The sequence below is a fragment of the Megalobrama amblycephala genome, linkage group LG1 (assembly GCF_018812025.1).
Source record: "Megalobrama amblycephala isolate DHTTF-2021 linkage group LG1, ASM1881202v1, whole genome shotgun sequence".
NCBI lineage: Eukaryota > Metazoa > Chordata > Actinopteri > Cypriniformes > Xenocyprididae > Megalobrama > Megalobrama amblycephala.
Genome location: NC_063044.1, coordinates 57,230,271 through 57,251,263, shown reverse-complemented (window position 1 = coordinate 57,251,263; position 20,993 = coordinate 57,230,271). Strand labels below are relative to the sequence as shown.

The 20,993-nt window shown below is 41.4% G+C and overlaps 1 protein-coding gene across 5 annotated transcripts in view; it reads right to left on the bottom strand.

Moving 5' to 3' along the window:
* Positions 1-20,993, bottom strand: part of cacna1ia (calcium voltage-gated channel subunit alpha1 Ia) — a 167,993-nt gene that overhangs the window by 84,581 nt on the left and 62,419 nt on the right. The gene's annotated exons all lie outside the window — the stretch shown is intronic.

Sequence of the window (20,993 nt, the reverse complement as noted above, 5' to 3'; positions counted from 1 at the left end):
TTGTGTTAATCATTTATTATTATATAAATGATTATATAACATTCTAACAAAAACATTCTAATTATTTTTACATTTCTAACCTCTCTCTAATTGCCCTGTTGAAAAAATTAAACTGCTCTTAGCTGAGTACCAAGCTGGGCAGACAGGTCAGACATGTACTTTTATTTTTTTAAGGATTTGTTTGTTTGTTTTCATAAAAAAAAAAATTGTTATCCGCATACACTGTAAAAAGTAATAAGTTCTATCTACTCCATACAATTTTGGCAACAGATTACAAGCAATATTATTAAATTCAATAAATATAATTGAGTTAGAATTAATCAAATTAATTCCTTAAATGTCAACCATTTAAAACGAGTAAAATTTAAACAAAAATATCTGAATAGACAGATGTCAAAGATGAATTAAGAACTATTTATTTTTTATTGCCATCATTGAAGACACCTGATGATAACAAGTAGAATCACTGAAGGAAAGAAAAAACACAAGGATTAACAGGTTTAGATGTTGATTTTATTGAAAATGTTTGGTCATCATTATACTGATCAGTGTTTTTTATTTGGGCAGTTTGACCTTTTATGTCAGTTTGTGGTTTTTGTAATGTTTGCTAATTTTACACATTTTAAATGGTTGTCTTTTAAGAAATTAATTTGATTCATTCTAACTCAATTCTTATATGTTGAATTTAATTAATAATATTGCTTGTAATCTGTTGCCACAATTTTATTGAGTAGATAAAGCGTATTACTTTTTACAGTGTGACAATTTGAGTGGAAAAATCTTCATGATTTGAGAATGATGTAAACATAATATGATGGTCTGTACAGAAGAGCACACATTGATCAATGTCAAACATTTGATTATTAGTGACCAAATATTTCTCATGCATTATGTTATAACATTTCTTTTATTATATATTGCATATAAATCCAAACACTTCATTTATAAAAGTTTAGGGCCAGTAAGATTTTCTTTTTTGAAAGAAAGAAATGAATACTTTGATTCAGCAAGGACACCTTAGTTGAACAAATATGACAAAAGTTTTCTAATATAATGTAACAAAGGATTTTTATTTCAAATAAACGCTGTTCTTTTGAATTTTCTATTCATAATCCTGAAAAATTTGTATAACTGCTTCCACAAAAGTATTAAGCAGCAAAACTGTTTTCAAGGGATAAAGGGATTTTAAAGGGATAGTTCACCCAAAAATGAAAATTATCCCATGATTTATTCACCCTCAAGCCATCCTAGGTGTATATGACTATCTTCTTTCAGACGAACACAATCAGAGATATATTTAAAAATATCCTCCGTCATCCAAGGTTTATAACGGTTGTGAATGGTATTCCAAATTCCGAAGACAGAAAAAATGCATCCATCCATAAAAAAATCAATCAATCATACGACTCAGGAGGTTTAATAAATGCTTTTTGAAGTGTAGGGATGCGTTTTTGTAAGAAAAATATCCATATGTAAAACTTTAAAAATTCAAATTACGAGCTTCCGGGGGACGACCGTAGGCATACAGCGCACGTCAATTTGGGCGGAAAAGCAACCTTTGACCTGACGTGATGGTGTAATGACACACATGGAGGCGAAGAGGAGAGAGCAAAACAAAACACTAGTCACAAATTAGAAGTTTAAAATGAGAAATTTTAAAGAAAAATATCAGAGGATTTCGATATAAGAGAAGAGGAGCTTGAGTTTGTTGCCCAACCGTATTTGTTTGAACCGTGAGAGGCGTCTAAGCTTATGACTCTCCTACATCCTGCGTCATACATCGCGTCAGAGGATTACTCATTTGGCACAAGTCGACTTGCACATTCTATGTGCGGTCTTTCGCCGGAAGCTAGTTGTTTGATTTTATAAAGTTTTAAATATGGATATTTTTCTTACAAAAACGCATCCCTTCGCTTCAAAAGGCATTTATTAACCCTCGGGAGTCGTATGGATTCATTTTTTTATGGATGGATGCATTTTTTCTGTCTTCAGAATTTGGCCTACCATTCACAAATATTATAAACCTTGGAGGACTAAGGATATTTTTAAATATATCTCGGATTGTGTTCGTCTGAAAGAAGATATACACCTAGGATGGCTTGAGGGTGAGTAAATCATGGAATAATTTTCATTTTTGGGTGAACTATCCCTTTAATTGATCAAATAAATGCAGCCATGGCGAGAATAATCTTACTGACCCCAAAACCTTTGAACAGTAGTGTATGTATCATCCCATATGTTTTGTTTTGTCCAGTGGCTTAATAGCAAACCAAAGGAATATGGTCTTGCTTCCATCCTCAGCACCAGATAACATCAACTGTAGGTAAACAGCAGTTTCAGACCAGCCCTACACACCACAGACACCTCCATTCATCACTCTGACTCTCTCTCTCACACACACAGGAGGACAACAGGCCATTCTAATGCAACCCAACCCAAAGCCAGCCCTGTTCATCTTGATCGGACCATGTGTACTATGTCAGGGACTGAAGCGGTGGGGGTTCATCTCTCTCGTCTCTGTGCGAGCAGCTCTGTTTGAAATAGTTACTGACTGCTCTCTGCATCAAACGGCCCTGTGGGACTGTGTGTTTGAAAATAGAGGCCAGAGGGTTTCTTTTCCCAGACAGAATCTGACATTATCTGCTGTTGATCTCCCATTTAATCTGCATAGTTCATCACAGTGAACAAATCTAGACGCTGTTGTGCTACCAACAGCAGACACACACACACACACACACACACACACACACACACACACACACACACACACACACACACACACACACACACACACAGTCAGGACCATCCTAAAGCAGTCACACCTTCTGTGATGTCACCAATCTCGTCAGCCTCACTTTGACCTCCATCTCCATGAAATGTTTTTCAATGGGAGGCATCTGCGGTGAGAGCTGAGTCACAGAACAGGACGAATGAGTCACACCGGCCACTGAGAATATAATGACAGCATCTCATAGCAGCAGCATAGGGAGTCACACATTCAACATGTCTACATAACCACACAGCGAGAAATACTCCACAGCTCTCCAGAGCCGCTTCGCTGCCAAAACCCTTCTCACATACACGCAATTAAACCATTTAGTAGTGTTTACTTTAACAGGAATAATCTGCGGGCCCATATGGAATCTGCAAATGCCATTTACACACTGATTTGAGGGGAAAATCAAAAATGTGGATTTAAAAAGGTAGTTGTGTTATTGGACAGTTCAAAATGTGATGTTTTTGTTTCACTGGATAGGTGAAAAAGTGTTAATGACATCAGCAAAATTACTGATGAGCTTTTATTTAATCAACAATAATGAACATGATAAATGTGCATATTAATATTATACATAAATGATTTTATTAAAAAAATAAATAAATAAATAAATAATAACACCACAAGGCATTAACAATGCACTAAAAAATCCAATAAAATCAGGAATTTGGAGATTGACTTTGTTGAGCTGAGCAAGTTAAAGCTGAACAGTGAATGAACACCAGTAAACTGAAGCACTGAGCATTACTAATGGATTAATGAACTCACCCAAATCATAACCATTGGACAAATCTGATATAAGTTTTGCACTAGTCAGAATGCATGTCACAATGGGAATACGTTCTTTCCGTAAAGCTCTAATACATGGACAATTATTAAATAAAAAAATAATAATTTTCAGTATCATTATTTTATTTGTTTATTATCATAACAAAAGTTTTGAAATGTTTTTATAAAATGTTGATACATATTTACCTTTAATATACAACCCAAATTCTGGAAAAGTTGGGACGTTTTTTAAATTTGAATAAAATGAAAACTAAATGACATTCAAATCACATGAGCCAATATTTTATTCACAATAGATCATAGATAACATAACAAATGTTTAAACTGAGAAATTTTACAATTTTATGCACAAAATGAAACAAAACTCATTTCAAACTTGATGCCTGCTACAGGTCTCAAAATAGTTGGGACGGGGGCAACAAATGACTGAAAAAGCAAGAAATTTTGAAAAGATTTAGCTAGGAGAACATCTAGCAACTAATTACAGGTTTTTTTTATTTGCTTTGGTGCTATTTTCACATCTAAGGTGTACACATCTGGCTCATGTGATTTGAAAGTTTTCATTTTATTCAAATTTAAAAAACATCCCAACTTTTCAGGAATTCGTGCTGTATAAAAAGACTGAATATTTGGTTTAATTTTTCACTATATTAACAAAGTGAAATCCAGACTTTTTTTTTTTTGTGCGTCCAGTTTACAACCCACCGGCAAGTAGAAACAAAGAGCTAATTAAAATATTCTTTGGAGACTAAACATCTGGTTGCAAGCGATGCATTTCGACAGGCAGGTGCGGACATGCTGTGCCTTGATTAGAAAAGTAACCAATCATTATGACTGTACCAATGAGACTGGATGTTAATAAAAGTTGTACAAAGGGCTTATGGGATATTCATCACCCCAGCGGCATGGATTTATCCAAAAGACTCAGCTTAAGGGAAAAGAGTTAGTAATTCTGAGCTGGAAACGGGCCAGAAAGTGTGAGAGAGAGAGAGAGAGAGAGCGAAAGAGAAAAAGGACATGGACTGTGTTCCTTCATAGTACTACCACAGAAGAATGATCGACTGCATTGCTGTTGTAGAGCTTGACAATCCCATTATGTCAATTACCGTCTGACTGACAGTGGTGTCAGCAGTCGAAAAGTAGTGGGACGCTGCAACACGCGCACCACTGCGGCTGCTTGTGTGGCTCATGGATGTGTGTGGCTCAGGCAGTGACATGCTCCTTAACAATAATAAATTCCATGGCATAATGTTTCATAACATTATACAAATCCTCATAAAAACAGGCAAAATATTTCTCATAACAAATATAACATATACAACATGTCATAGGCATGCGTGAGACAAGATTCCAATGACAAGTGTTTTTCTTTTGTCCACAGTGAATGTAAAAAAGCTGTGATGCAAGAAAATCAGCATCACTTGGATTTTGTGTGCTCACCAATACAATGCAGCTGAATACTGTATTTTCTATGACTTCCATAATGCCTCACCGAATGAGATGCTTTTATGTCTCTTTTTGTAGAAATTGTTCACTTCAAGGTCAAAATATTAAAAAGCCTTTATTTAACTGGCAGTTTCATTATAGAAAACATTTCAAATGTATTCAAATTAAAGGCTGTAAACCCACAATTAATCTCTATTCATCCATGTTTGATATATAAATATATCAAAGGAGGAGTAGGATTTTAGTCCAATGGATTTTCAGTGTGGGTGGAGCTACCCACCACAAAACTTCAGAAATCAAAAATATTTTGTCGCTTGTTACATTGTGTCTAGATAGGATACAGTTTAAAAGAAAAATCAACAAAACACTCCAATCAGATCTGATGGGTCAAACTGGCCTCGAAACATTTTCTGCGCTGACTGTGGAAGAAAATCTGTGGAATTTTGCAGAATTGACTGAAATTGTGGAAAACTTGAGAGTATCAAATGCTTATTGGTAACTGATTGCATTATTACAAAATATTTAATAAACAAACATGCATGTAAAGGGGGATGTTAAGAACTGTTTATGAATGAATTCTGTACTAACGCTTTGCAGTTTCAAGCTCAGTGATGTGGTAATGTTGTGTGACACTAGGGTTGGGTATCATTAGAATCTTAAAGATTTTGCTTCTGCTTATTGATTCAGATTCTTATCAATTCTTAACAAAGATATGATTGAAATAAAGTGTTTCAGGTATTCAGGTACAGAAACTAATTAAATGTAAAATAACACTGCACTTCATGAATAAAATATACATTACAAATATACTGTAGTTACAAAAGTTATTCAGTCAAGAACAGCTCTGTCTTTTGTCGTTTGATTAACGTTATTATAGAGACGGCAGCAGGAATATTATCTGCTACCACTTTAAAGGGTCATGAAACCCCAGAAGACATTTTTTGAGCTGTGAACAGACATGTATAGGCTGCACATAATTGTAAACACTAAAGGTACTTATTATTTATAATTTGAAATGAGTTATTTTTGCATTTTTCAGAGCGATTTCTATCTTCCGGTTTAAAATGCAAAGTCAGTCCAACGTCACAAAATCTGACGTCAACGTGTACCACCGGCAAGATCCGGAGTGCTGGTTGGCTCCAAGTATGGGCTGGTCGAACATGCGTCAACAGTTTCTGTGTTTATTCATGAGATAAAGCACATTCAATCCAATCACTGCGCTGTAGTATGCATAAGATTATAATTGCAGTATTATGCATGAGGAAGTATCACTTCTCTCACCTCCATCTCTTGTCATTCAAAGACATATCGTTGGTGCTCGTGCACCTCAGTGCTACAACACAAAAATGTGTTCCCTTTCATGGGAACATCGACGCTGCGTAGTCGCTTTGGGAACGCCTCTGCGTGATTACGTCTTGAAGCACTTGTGTAATCGAACCAATAGTGTAACGGGACGTCAGAGCGGGTGACGTCACGGACCAGGAAACTATAAAGCACCCCTGAGAACAAAGAACGCTAGCTTCTGCGTCTTCAGCAAGCGCTCTGTGTATTGTGTGTCTTATTTGGTGTTGTCTGTCTGTTCTACAGCTCGAAAATATCTCTTAGTCCGAGGGCAAGAGTATTTTCAGTCCACCAAGCATATATATATATATATATAGAGAGAGACACATTTATAAATATGGCGACAGGCAAGCAGCAGTTTGTTCAGTGTGCTTCTCCCTGCCCTCGCTTCATCACGGGCGGGGATACACACGAGTTATGTGTAGCCTGTTTGGGAGTGGAGCATGCCCAGGCAGCTCTCGAGGGAGCTGTCTGTGTGCATTGCGAAAAGTTAACGCTCCGTACACTCCGTTCACGCCGGGCGTTCTTCGAGAAAGATAAAGAAGGCGCCGCGGCGAGTGTTCCCCAGGGATCGGGTCCCGCTGCTGCTGAGGCACAGCGGCAGCTTCATTCCTGGGGTTCACAGATGGATCTGGTGGAGGGGTTAGAGACGGGCCCAGCCCTATCTCGGCCCTCACCCGCCAGACCCAGTGTCTCTCCTTTGGTTGCGGAAGCACGCGCTGCGGTTTCTTCCCCCAGAGGAGAGGCACCAGCGCTTCACCTGTCTAGCTCTGAGGAGTTGGATGTGGTGAGCGTTGAAGCTGGAGAGGAGGACTCGCCATCCTCATCTCCAGCGTATGAGGAGCTGCTGGAGGTTGTGACTAGGGCAGTGGCAAAACTTAACATCGAATGGCCAGTAGAGAAAAGCGAAGCGCGTCACAAAAGCAAACTGGATGAGCGCTTTCTCCCTGCCCGGTCACAGCCTCAGCGTCGGGGATTACCATTCTTTCCCGACCTCCACACCGAGGTGACGAGGTCGTGGAAAAAGCCAGCACAATATCGTGTATATAACCCTCAAACATCAATATATTCCAATATATTAGGGCTTAAACAACACGGCTATGGGACGATGCCTCGGGTCGAGGAGACGCTCGCGAGCTATCTCTCGCCCGAGTCTGCGTCGTCCCTAAAATCCCCGACGCTGCCCACCAGACCGCTAAGAACAACATCAGCTCTGGTGGGCAAAGCATATGCCTCAGCAGGTCAGGCCGCAGCGTGTTTACACACAATGTCTGTTCTTCAAGCATATCAGGCTGACCTGCTGGGGGAGATCGATGAGAGCGGTGAGGCTAGTTTTGAGATGATTCAGGAACTTCGTAAAGCCATTGATCTATCTCTCCGTGCCACCAAGGAGACGGCAAAAACAATCGGTCGCTCTATGGCAGCCCTGGTGGCAACGGAGAGGCATTTATGGCTAAATCTTTCAGATATAAGGGAAAGAGATAAGAGCGTCTTATTGGATGCGCCGCTGTCTCCCCTGGGCCTCTTCGGCGACTCTGTCACTTCGGTCGTCGAGAGGTTCCAGGAGGCAAAAAAGCAGTCAGCGGCCTTCCAGAAGTTCCTCCCTCGCCGCTCTCTCCCGTCCGAGGCTGCTGAGCGGGAGCAGCCTCGGGCGTCTAGCAGCTCCTCATCCGCGCAGAGAGCGCAACAAAAACAGAGTGTTGCTGCCCGTGCTCCCCCGCAAAGAGCTTGGGGACCGGGTCGAGCAACACAGTCGAAGCCTTCCCGGGGTAGAACAGATCTGAGGACTGTTATTATCGCCAGGAAGGCTTCGAAGAAGTCCTGACGCCAGTGGCCCAGGACTTCCGAGGGTAGCCCCCTCCGGAGGGGGTCCTGTATTAAAATCTATAAAATTAACTCCCCTCCGGCACCCTCAAGGGGCCGTTCTGCCAACCCTGCCACCTCGTGTGCTCCAGGGCGCAGCGGTCCCCACCGACCCTCTGAGGGGGGTCGGTCAGCGCTTGATTCGGCTGCTCCCTGCCGGTACGCCGCTTCAGGGCGCCGAGCCAAGTGCTCAAAAAACACCAGAGGCCAGTCTCGAGAGACTGGTTCCCTTAGTGAAATTTCTGGAGGAATGGAAACGTCTTCCCAACATTTCTCAATGGGTACTGCGTATGATAGAAAAGGGTTACAAAATACAATTCGGGTTTCGCCCGCCCCGGTTCAATGGGGTCCTCCCTACAGTGGTGGGCCCCCAGCAGTCTCTGGTTATGGAACAAGAAGTTATGACACTTTTGCAAAAAGGAGCTATAGAGAGGGTTCCTCCTCCCAGCAAACAGTCAGGGTTTTACAGCCGTTACTTCATTGTTCCGAAGAAGGATGGAGGGTTGCGTCCCATAATAGATTTACGTATGCTAAATCGTTCAGTACAAAAACTCAAGTTCAAGATGCTAACACTCAAACAGATCACCACTCAGATCAGGTCCGAGGACTGGTTTGTGACAATAGATCTGAAAGACGCTTACTTTCATGTGTCAATCCATCCTTCACATTGGAAGTACCTCAGGTTTGCTTTCGGGGGCGAAGCTTACCAATACAAGGTTCTTCCTTTTGGCCTATCCCTTTCACCCCGTACCTTCACGAAGTGCGTGGATGCAGCCCTGGCTCCTCTGAGACTCCAGGGCATCCGCATACTGAATTACATCGACGATTGGTTGATTTTAGCTCAATCAGAGCAACAGGCAGTTCTACATCGAGATGTAGTTCTGTCACACATGAGAAGGTTAGGGTTGAGACTCAATGCCAAGAAGAGTGTGCTTCTACCAGCTCAGACTACCAACTATCTAGGGGTAGTTTGGGATTCTACTACGATGCAGGCACGTCTGTCTCCTGCTCGGGTGAATTCCATTCTCTCAACCGTGAAAGGGGTGAAATTAGGCCAGTCACTCACTGTAAAACAGTTTCAGAGACTGTTGGGTCTGATGGCAGCAGCGTCCAACGTGATACCTTTTGGCCTGCTGCACATGAGACCCTTACAGTGGTGGCTCAGGACCAGGGGGTTTTCTCCGAGGGGAAATCCTCTCCGCATGATCAAAGTCACGCGGCGATGCCTTCGTGCTTTATACATGTGGAAGAAGCCCTGGTTCCTGTCCCAGGGTCCTGTGCTGGGAGCTCCTTGTCGTCGCGTAATGCTAACGACGGACGCATCTCTCACAGGCTGGGGGGCGATCATGAGTGGTCGCTCGGCTCAGGGCCTTTGGGAGGACCATCATCGTTCTTGGCACATAAATCGGCTAGAAATGATGGCAGTATTTCGAGCACTCAAGTACTTCCTCCCAGACCTGAGGGGCCACCACGTGCTGGTCCGTACAGACAACATGTCGGTGGTCTCATATATCAACCATCAGGGGGGTCTGGGGTCTCGTCAGTTGTACAATCTAGTCCTTCGGATCCTCCTGTGGTCCCAGGGGAAGCTCCTCTCCCTGAGAGCAGCTTACATCCCGGGGCGTCAAAATGTGGGGGCAGACATCCTGTCGAGGCAGGGGCCGAGGCCCGGGGAATGGAGACTCCACCCCGAGGCGGTGGAGTTGATATGGAAGGAATTCGGTCGCGCAGAAGTCGACTTATTTGCCTCGAAAGAGACGTCTCACTGCCCGCTGTGGTACTCACTAACTCATCCATCCCCTCTGGGGTTGGATGCCATGGTACAGACGTGGCCGAGGCTGCGTCTGTACGCCTTCCCCCGATTGCTCTGCTCCCCGGAGTTCTGGAGAGGGTTCGGCGGGACGGGGCCCGTCTCATATTGGTAGCCCCGTTCTGGCCAACCCGAGTATGGTTCACGGACTTAGTGTCCCTTCTAGACGGCTCCCCCATGGAGATTCCAATCAGGCAGGACCTTCTGTCTCAAGCGGGCGGCACAATAATTCATCCCCGCCCGGAGTTATGGAAACTGTGGGCTTGGCCTCTGAGGGGGCCGAGCTCATAGAATCTGGTCTCCCAACTGAGGTTGTGGAGACCATACTCCACTCCAGAGCTCCGTCCACGAGAAAACTATATGCATACAAGTGGAAGCTGTTCGCTACTTGGTGTAGCCAGTCTCAAGTGGACCCGTTCCACTCCTCTATCAGTCACGTACTGCAATTTCTCCAAGAAACATTCTCAGATGGCCTAACTCCTTCTACATTAAAGGTCTATATAGCAGCAATCTCCGCTTATCACGCTCCTTTGGAGGGTGTTTCTGTGGGAAGAAACCCACTAGTCATACGTTTTCTCCGTGGCACCCAGAGGCTGAGGCCGGTTGTACGTACAAAAACTCCTTCCTGGGACTTAGCTATTGTTCTCGAAGGGCTGTCTGCGGCTCCCTTTGAACCTTTGGAGGAAGTACATGAGAAATTCCTCACACTAAAAACCGTATTTTTGCTGGCTATTACATCTCTTAAAAGAATTGGGGATCTTCAGGCACTTTCAGTTGCTCCTTCATGCCTGGACTTTGCGCCGGGAATGGTCAAAGCTTTCTTGCATCCTAGACCTGGGTACATACCCAAGGTCCCTACTCATGTCCCAGGACCTATTGTACTGCAGGCCTTCTGTCCTCCACCTTTCACAAATGAGGATCAGGAAAAACTAAATCTGCTCTGCCCGGTGAGGGCTTTAGACACCTACGTCCACAGAGCTGCCCTGTGGCGAAAAACAGAACAACTGTTTATATGTTACGGGTCCCCTAACAAGGGAGCTCCCGCGTCTAAGCAGAGAATGAGCAAGTGGGTGGTCGAGGCCATCTCTCTTGCTTATAAGTCCTCCGGACAGCCCTCACCTTTGGCCGTCCGGGCACATTCTACCAGGGGTATGGCTGCCTCAAAGGCTCTGATTTCGGGGGTTCCCCTCAATGACATCTGTGATGCTGCTGGGTGGTCATCTCATCATACTTTCGTTAGGTTTTACAACCTTGACTTGGGCTCCACTCCAGGGTCCTCAGTACTATCATCCTGAAAAGTGATTCAGACAGTCATTTGGTCTTATGGCCTAGTTGGGTCCCCATGAAAGGGAACGTCTCGGGTTACGTTTGTAACCCTGGTTCCCTGAATAAGGGAACGAGACGCTGCGTAGCTTAGCCATACTCCCTGCACGCCTGTGAGCGCTTCCTTCATCCGTATCAGAAGCTAGCGTTCTTTGTTCTCAGGGGTGCTTTATAGTTTCCTGGTCCGTGACGTCACCGCTCTGACGTCCCGTTACACTATTGGTTCGATTACACAAGTGCTTCAAGACGTAATCACGCAGAGGCGTTCCCAAAGCGACTACGCAGCGTCTCGTTCCCTTATTCAGGGAACCAGGGTTACAAACGTAACCCGAGACGTTTTCCTGCAACCAGAGCAGAAGTTTGGGTGCATGTGGATTGTTTTGCTGTAATCTACCAGCACAAATGGAAAATATGTTTGCATAAGATCGCATTACAGCGGAGAATTCAAATGTCACAAAAGTGCGGCTCATTCACCTCTGCGTTCAAACACGCAAGCCATATGCTTCCCTCAGCACAGCAAGCACATGAGTGTTGTTTGTATTTTGCCCGCGATGCGGTCAGAACTGAAGTTTGAATACGAACACATCAAAAATACGATTGTTATGATATACACGCAAGAGCGCGCATATGATCGGTTTCAGCGCGGAGCTCCGCGAGGAGTTTAACAACACTAGTCACGTGGATCCTATCTCATATACAGAATAAAGTATCCTTGTCTTTATTTTATTTTAATTTTAATGTCTTTATTCTTTCTCTGTTAAACTATGTGTCGTTTATCATGAGACTAGTGCTCGTAAACGTAATGAAAGTATTATTAGCCCTTTTAAATATTCTTTCGCATTTCTCCCTTGTGCTTGGGAGTTTGTTGTCATTTTTCTCCGTGCTCATATATTAATATTCATTATTCTGTATAATGAGTGTGTTTTATGTCTCTGTTTCATTGGTTGTTCTCTCCCCTCTTCCCCCCCCTTTACACTCCCACTTCTCCAGAGCATGCCCATTTTTACAGACTTTTTCCAGCTCAGAGGTGTGAACGACCAGGCTAAAACAGGGGGATTTCATGACCCTTTAAGAGCTGCACAGATCTACTGTTAAACATGTGTTTACTGTTACGTTCACTTAAGACACAACCAACTATGTTTACGAGGATATTTTGACATAGTTTAGTGTGTATTTGTCCGTTCAAGTGCAAAAACACATGGAGGAGAACTCAGTTCAGTATTGCGCACTATTGTATGAGAGGTGGATTTCTGTGCACACATCGTTTTGGATGTTTACACAGCACAGAAAACAATGTGCGGGTCTAACACTTGAATGGTTTAAAGTCACATTAAAATGCACACAGAGGAATCGATAAGAGGAATCAAAATTTTAATTTTATAACAAGTATCCGATTCTTGACCTTAAGTATTCCAGCATTGGAATCGATTTTTGATTCCCAACCCTATGTGACACACAAATGACCTTTACCTGTTTGTATTCACTGTATGCACAAGTAGAGGACTAAACTTCAGTTATTTTTGGGTCATACATTTTTATGAAGTGATCTAGTACAACTACGATAGGGACAACAAGCCTGGAGAAACCTGAATTTAAGTGCCTTGCTCTTGGCTACCCTGCAGTTCGGCCCACGAACTTGAAATTTTTGGGTCATCATCCCAGATACTCAAGTACTAAACTACCCATCACCCATCTCCTTCTAAAACATGTTGACAAGAGGAAACCCTCACAATAAAACTCTCAACAAGGGTGAACTGTTCAAAACTGAAGGCAGCTGCTTTACTGGCCAGCCAGTCCATCACTAAACAGACAGAACTAGCATGAAAACCTTCTAAGACACCATAACATCACGTCTAATGAAATATAGAAAAGAAAATCTGAGTGAGCTTTAGAGATAAAAAAAAAAAATATTTAAAGATTACAATGGTTATTTTTCCATAAAAAACTCATCTTAACTTGAAATTTAAGCATTCATTAAAAAATGTATTTTTCTATTTACGGCTTTTAACCACTCCATCAGCTGCTGATTTATTCCTATAAAGCACTGGACAACACACAGGATTGTGGGATATCATAGGCAGCAAAGAATAGCTCTATTCTGCCTCTCTATTTTCTATTCATCTCAATAGAAGTGGATGTTATGCAAACATTGGATTCAGAGAGGCCTTGATGCCTTCCTACCTCCATGTACTGCCTGCAATGCATTTTTGGCCAGAGCCTATGTTAAGATACACACAGATCACACTGATGTAAAAACTCTTTTTCTCTCTCCATCCCGCTTTCTCTCTCATACACACTAGATTTCTCTGCTTTCCTGCATGTCTATCATGAATAATTGAAAAGCTTGAGACCAACATGGCTTCTCCCTTTCCTTTTACTCAGCCTCCTTCATTCTCTTTTTCCCTCTAGGATCTTCCTTTCTCTCTGAACATACCTCTCTCCATCACTGTCCAAAGTTTTCAGGATATCTTCATAATGTCTTACAGCATGATAGCTGTATATATATATAGTGGTGTGAAAAAAGTGCTTGTTTTGTTTTGTGCTGATTTTTTATTTTTTTGCATGTTTGTCACACTTTAATGTTTCAGATCATCAAACAAATTTAAATATTAATTGAGATCTATCAGTCTGGAAAAGGTTATAAAGCCATTTCTAAAGCTTTGGGACTCCAGTGAACCACAGTGAGAGCCATTATCCACAAATGGCGAAAACCTGGAACAGTGGTGAACCTTCCCAGGAGTGGCCGGCCAGCCAAAATTACCCCAAGAGCGCAGTAACGACTCATCCAAGAGTTCACAAAAGACCCCACAACAACATCCAAAGAACTGCAGGCCTCACTTGCCTCAGTTAAGGTCAGTGTTCATGACTCCACTATAAGAAAGAGACTGGGCAAAAATGGCCTGCATGGCAGAGTTCCAAGAGGAAAACCGCTGCTGAGCAAAAAGAACATAAAGACTCATCTCAGTTTTGCCAGAAAACATCTTGATGATCCCCAAGACTTTTGGGAAAATACTGTGGACTGACGAGACAAAAGTTGAACGTTTTGGAAGGTGTGTGTGCCATTGCGTTTAGCGTAAAAGTAACACAGCATTTCAGTAAAGAACATCATACCGACAGTAAAATATGGTGGTGGTAGTGTGATGGTCTGGGGCTGTTTTGCTGCTTCAGGACCTGGAAGACTTGCTGTGATAAATGGAACCATGAATTCTGCTATCTACCAAAAAATCCTGAAGGACAATGTCTGGCCATCTGTTCGTGACCTCAAGCTGAAGCGAACTTGGGTTCTGCAGCAGGACAATGATCCAAAAACACCATCAAGTCCACTTCTGAATGGCTGAAGAAAAACAAAATGAAGACTTTGGTGTGGCTTAGTCAAAGTCCTGACCTCAATCCTGCGGTTCATTCTCGGAAACCCTCCAATGTGGCTGAATTACAACAATTCTGCAAAGAGGAGTGGGCCAAAATTCCTCCACAGCGCTGTAACAGATTCATTGCAAATGCTTGATTGCAGTTGTTGCTGCTTAGGGTGGCCCAATCATGCATAATCATGCATAGTTTGGTTATCAAAAGATACATGTACATGCGTCAAATCAAACTACAACATTTTGGTGCAAATGAATCTGTCTCATGGTAAAAACTAATTAATATATCAAAAACTAATTAATAATCAAATTAGGTTAGTTTCTCCCAATTTTTACTCTGTTTTTCTACAACGCTGTAATATAGATTTAAAGCACCTGGACTTTAATGTATATGGACTTTTATAATGCTTTTACACAATTCAGGCTTCTCTGACTTTCAGTATGTGATTAAGTGTGGCCAGGTTTGACATTAAACTGAATATTTGTGTATTTTTGGGTTCTCAGCTGGTAAGGAACGGCACTAGCAACTCCAAGGTCACGGATTTGCTTCCCAGAGAACACACATTGATAAAAAAATGTATACTTTGAAAGCACTGTAAGTTGCTTTTGATAAAAGCATCTACCAAATGCATAAATGTAAATATATAAGCAGTACTTTTAAAAAACGAGCCTCAAGGTCCCTATGTTTTGTTCCACTCCATTGCACCCCATCCAGAATCCTGTGTGTGCGGCCTCTGGCACTAAACTCAAAAAAATGCATGTCAATGTTAAGTATGAGCTGCAAGCGTATCAACATAAACAAGTGTACCTCAGGCCGTGTACCTCAAGCTATTTGGAAATATATGTACTATCATACATACTATGCTAAATACATAACCCCATAAAAAATATGTTTCACTTGCATTATTTGGAGCGATACTGCCATAACAGTGATGGCATCCACTCATGCTGAACAATAAACAAGTTCAGGTCGAGTACCTCAAGCTATTTGGCAATATCTACTAACATGCATACTATGCTAAATACATTAACCCCATTAAACAAAAAACAAAAAATGTTCCACTGGCATTATTTGGAGCAATACTGCCGTAACAGTGGTAGCTTTGATGACATCCACTCATTCTGAACATCTCATTCAATTGCCATCTAGCAGAAAAAATTATTTCTTCTCCTCTTTCATTTTGAATTTTCATAACATCTTTACTTATTCACGCCAGGGCCTGCTGAGGGAAGTAGAGCCTTAGGTGCTCCGTCCATCACTCAATAAACACCTGCTAATCACATACAGCAGCTGGCCCTCTCATTAGCATACATACATTATTCATTCATGCAAAGAAAGCTGATTAAAATAGAGGATCAGGGAGGGGATTGGACAGCTAAGTGAAGAACACTACACGATGAGTTATTTTGTTTCAGAGTGAAGCCAGTGAGAAGGGTGTATAATCGGACAACATTGTAGCACTTTAAGTAGAGTTCTTCACAGTGTTCCTGATTACGAATGAAATAAGCGGCTCCATTTAGATGCATAAATGCAGGCTTTGGGTGAATACACACACATCCGCTCAGTGGCACAAGTACACACTTGCACTCAAGGCAAATATTCTGGCAGAAGTCAGACTGACCAGGTTGGATGATCCAAAAATATCAGCAGAGCTTTTTTCCTTTTTTTTTTTTTCCTGCACTGTAGAATCAGTTGAAATGTCAGACTGGCGATTGAAATGTCATATAGAGTGAGAATACCTGAGAGAGCAGGATCGCTCCCCTCTACAAACATACTGACATTAACACCATTTACACAAACACGCTTTAATGGCAAAAGTTTCCGACCCTCAAAGGAATCATGATGCCTAGGATATCTTCAACAGAGAGACCTGAACAAACTAAATTTGGACAAATTAACCACCACAGACATATGCTAATTGACACACATACATAAACCATAGAGAGAGATGAGTTTATCAATTTCCTTTACACCTGGAGGGATTAAACCTTTTGGCATCAAACATTCTTATAGAAGCAGCCCTTCCTGTACAGACGGACACACATACCCAAAGTCGAAATTGCTAATATTTTGTATAGTTTGCATTAAATAAAACCCATTGCAGGGTATAAAAAACTAATAAATGGTAACTAGTGTTAATTTCGTTAAAATCTATGACAAAAAAATGTCTGTCAATGAGCTTTTTCCCCCATGACTAAAACAGGATGACCAAATGTCAGCAAGGTCATTAAACGATAACTGTGACTACATCAACATGCAATATCGTTGACTGAAAATGTTCAGTAGTTGAAAAATAAAAACTTTACCAAAATCTCTCTTTTTTGTTGAAAAAAGGGAGACAAAATATTACAGAATACTGAACAAGCCTCTACTACGAGCCTTCATGATTGCGGTTGCCATATGTCAAGAGTTTAAATACCCCAATCAGCGATTTTCTGTTAAAAGGATACATTTTCTGCCTGGTGTTTTAGCTTACTTAATCTTTATCATCTGGCAATCATGCGCACATGCTCTCTCTAAACTCTGGGAGAAGCACCAATGATCTGAAAAACCTGACAAACAAGTAAGCTGGAGTTTAGCGATATCCATTTGAGATATTCTGCTTAAATGAAAGTGTCATTCAGACAGTCTGTGTTCTGTCAAGAACCGCTTGCACTGTTTGCTGTGACTAAATCTGCGATCAAACATTCTCAGTGATGAACTGTACTACGTGAATCCAAACATCTCGATATTGTTTGCGATTGTGCTTGCAGAATAAACCTTATAGCAACCTCTGTGTGGCAATACAAAGTTGCTGTTATTTTAATAGAAAAACATTAATGTCATTTGGAATTATTGGAATTACGGTTTTAATTTAAGAGATGTTTCTTATTTAATTAAGTGTGTGTTATATGAAATAGCCTATAATAAATCGGTACACTTGATGAGGTAAAATAAACCAAGCTTTTAAGTTGGCACTCTCTTGATTTGTGCTTATAGATGAACGTGCAATAATCCTGATGAAATGTATAAATAAATTTATCAAATCATCAGTAAAACAATAAACAATCATTGTGATTGCAATTTTGAGCTAAATAATAATTATTATCAGTTTAACTATTATGCAACATGACGAAAGTGTGACTATGTTTTCAATGACTAAAACTAGACTAAAATGCCCAGACATTTTGTCGATTAAATCTCGACTAAACAAAAACAGGACAAGGTTAACTAAATATGATTTAAAAAACAAACAAACAAACAAAAAAAAAACATAAATACAAAAATTAGAAGTACATTTAACACAGGATTAGAGATGATGGACAGACGGACGGACAAATGAATGTATAGACAGAAAATCTTTACTAACTTAATAAATAGAGTCATTACTATATCTCAGCTGGTGGGTCTAGTATAACTTCAACAGAATAATTGAATTACAAATCAACCAAGCTGTGCCAAGCAGTGAGGGAATGTGCCAAAGCAATGGAAGGAGGGACAAAGAAAAAAAAAAGACACCACATATGTGAGGTATTGTGGGGAGAGACATAAATAAACAGAAGCAAATCCTGAACAGAGGCTCAGAAGGGAGACGAAGAGAGAGAGAGAGAGAGAGAGAGAGAGAGAGAGAGAGAGAGAGGGAGGGAGATCTCGGCTGTTTTAGTGCACATCAATCAGAGTTTGTGTCTGTGAGAGTAATTAGCTACCTGCCGACGGGCAGCCTCTCTCTAATTGTTCACTGCTTTGCTGCAGCCTCTTTTTCCTGCTCTGCCTTCATCTCCCTCACTTTCATGTACCGTCAGTCTTCTAGAGTGTTAATGTGTGGGGTGTATATGTGTGTGTGTGCTGTTGTGTGCATCATGTGAAATGAGACTGCAAAAATGATGACTCTTCTGTGGGTGTGGGGACGGATGAGAGAAAAAGACAGAGAGAGAGAAAGATAGTGACTAAAAAAGGCAGTGAGGCAATCTGAGCTGAGGCTGTGTGTGAGAGAGAAAGAGAGGGAGGGAAAATGGGGAGAAAGAGGCATGTAATCTGGGTGTGTAGTTAGAGATAGCCTCACTGACTTCACCCACAACACAACAGAAGGATTAGCCAAGAGTCGGCTAGAAAATATCACACAAACACACAGACATCCCACCACACAGAAAACACACACAGGAGAGGACTTTACGTTAACAGGGCTTCTAATCCAGTGTTTACCAACCAGGTGTGCGCGTACCTCGGGGGGTACTTTGAAAGATTTCGATTTTACTTGGTTAAAATGTCTTTGTCGTCTGGAAGTCACAGGTTCTCATTAAAATGTGCACTAATGGTGATGTATTTGCTCGTGGGTGATATTTCATACTTGTTGAGCTCTGGCACGTTTTAAATTCCACCATTCAAAAAGTGCAAATGACTTTACGTTAGTTAAATGTCCCATCTGGATTTCATTTTTAAATGAATTCAATGTTAGGTCTTACTTTGAGAATGTTTCTGTATGATTGCACCCAGAAGTGTCACAACTGAAAGACAAATAAGCGCAGGTGTCTTATTCAAGCGAGAGAAAGCAGCTTAGTCTGCTTTCACACACAGTCTTGATTGTTAGAATTTTAAAAGTGAAACGACAAACTACTTAATGCTGTGGGTGAATGTGCCTGTGCATGTGTAATTAAAAATTAATCCCAAAATATTAGTTTAATCAGGTTATTTCTTTATCAGGTTCACATGTAATCTGAATTTACATGTGCATGTAAACATGGTCAAGGAATATTCAACTTCATTACATTTATCTCTTCATGTTTTCCAGATTTCCTCAGTAAAAGTCTCAGTATTTCTCTTACTGTCACTGCCTCTAAGGCCACGTACACACTGCAGCTAAATTCGGTTGTCAGTTCACCTTTCAGTGCTTAATCACGTTCTGTACACACACAGTTCAGTAAAATACGGGAAGTGACAACCACATTCTACAACCGTATTAACTCGTGAAAAATACAGGTAGTGACAACCGCATTTACAGAAATTCTATGCAGTGTGTAAGGAACCGAACTGAACAACTAGTTGTTAATGACGTTTACGTGCACCGGTGTAACGTGTCTCTCGTGCATGTGCGGCGAATCACGAGGAAAGCACAAACCTTTATTTATTTATTTTTTATACAGTCTATGGCCTTGACTCATTTGTGTTGCCAGATCTTGCTAGAAAAATCATTAAACAAGAATAAGCCCATAATATACCGAAGTAAATCCAAATGCTTTATGCTGAAAATAAGACCAAAATATCGCGATTCATGTCTGCTCACTTTAATAACTCCATAAACCCGTTTGCTTTATGAGACAAGCTTAAACAACAAGCCCAAAACGCTTATAATGAGTGACCATGGCAACACAGAAAGAGTGCTGCGCACTGTGTGAAACTGGCTATACAAGCATAGACAAAACACGACGCCTCCGTCGACTGTGTTAGTGTGTTTAGTTAAATTGCTGAAAATAACAAGTGTTTTGTCACTTTAATATTACTTTGGTCACCATAACGGATACCAAACACGAGAGACGCCAGAACGTCGCTATGGTTTCCAAGCTGTCAATCACTGCCTTTTAGAGAGTGAGTTGTGTTCCGTACACACATGTAATGATAATTTAGGGGATTCACTCCTGCATTTAAATGCGGTTGTCACTCCTGAAACTTATAGTGTGTACGTGGCCTAACTGAAGTTGACTCTCTCCTAGTCTCTCGTAGCCAGACCTTCAGACTAACGGCAGAAGGTCTGGACTCTATCACAGCTTTCATTGGCCAAGGACCACCTAAGAGGACGTTTGACTGACATGTAACGTTTGGTTCCGAGTCATGTTTAGGGGCGTGAAAATGTAAAGTCGATGTCCCTACAATAACAGACCGGCGTGCATCTAATAATTTATTCATTCAAGAACATTGTGCAAGTTTACTGCAACAATGGAGCTGCGTACTTCACATGCTTTTGAAAAACCTGTGTTTAGTTGATCCTGGTCATTATCACAGTTGTAAACACGACGGCATTCTTCTTCTTCAAGAACAGTTTTGGTGTCAAGCCATTTGTTTCCAGGCGGAAACGTTAAAGAACGCAACACACACGTCTCCTGGACATCCTGTAGAATTTAACCAACCAGATGATGACTTTGAAACTCCTGAAGTATTTCCAGATAAGTGTGCCATATGCATCAGACGTTAAGCCAACGGTCCGTGGGCGTGACGTCTGAGGCTGAGACTAACTCTCTCCTAACGTTCTTTCCTCAGAGTTGAGGTCTGGATGCAATGGGAAACTGAACACAGCATAACAGAGCAACA